Here is a 1,014-nt window from a genome sequence, read left to right on the forward strand (position 1 = left end):
AAGAGGATCGAACCACTGATATAGAGGATGGGGAAGCCAAGGACACTCAATCAGAATGGCAAGAAGAAAGAAGCCAAGACTATAATAATAATTTAAGGAAACTATGGGACACTTTAATGTAAAAATATCCATATCATAGGGATACCTGAAGGAAAACAAAAAGTTGAAGAGCTATTTGAAGAAATAATGATGGAAAACTTTCCTCACCTGGTGAAGGAAAATAGACATACAACCCCAGAAAGCTCAGAGAGTCCTAGGAAAGAGGAACCCAAAGAGACCCACACTAAGACACATGATAATTAAAATGCCAAAGGTTAAATACAAAGAAAGAATCTTAAAAGTAGCAAGAGAAAAACAGATAATTACTTATAAGGGAGCACCCATAAGACTGGCAGCTGATTTCTCGAAAGAAACCATGTAGGACAGAAGGCCATGGCACAAAATATTAGACGTGATGAAAACCCAGAATATACAACCAAAAATACTTTATCTAGCAAAGCTATCGTTTAGAGTCGAAGGACAAAGAGCTTCCCAGACAAAAATAAGCTCAGGGAATTTATCAACATCAAGCCAGTATTACAGGAAATGTTGGAGGGACTTCTTTAAGAAGAAAAAAACATGTATCAAAAACAGGAATAAAGAATGGTAATAACTACATTCCTATCAAGTACCTCAAATGGAAAAGAATGAAGTGCTCCAACCAAAAGATAGAGTGGCTGAAAGGATAAGAAAACAAGTCCCCTACATACGCTGCCTACAAGAGACTCACTTCAGATGAAAAGACAGACACAGACTAAAAGGAAGGGGATAGAAAAGATATTGCTTTGATGGACCTAGAGAGTATTGTGTTGAATGAAGTAAGTCAGATAGAGAAAGACAAATACCACGTGATTTTATATACACATGGAATCTAAAGAACAAAATAAACAACTACAAAAATGGAAACAAACTCATAGATAGAGAGAATATTTTGAGGGCTACTAGATGAGAGGGAGTTGGGGGGATGGTGAAAAA

The sequence above is a fragment of the Pteropus vampyrus genome, unplaced genomic scaffold (genome assembly GCF_000151845.1).
Source record: "Pteropus vampyrus isolate Shadow unplaced genomic scaffold, Pvam_2.0 Scaffold714, whole genome shotgun sequence".
NCBI classification, from domain to species: Eukaryota; Metazoa; Chordata; class Mammalia; order Chiroptera; family Pteropodidae; genus Pteropus; species Pteropus vampyrus.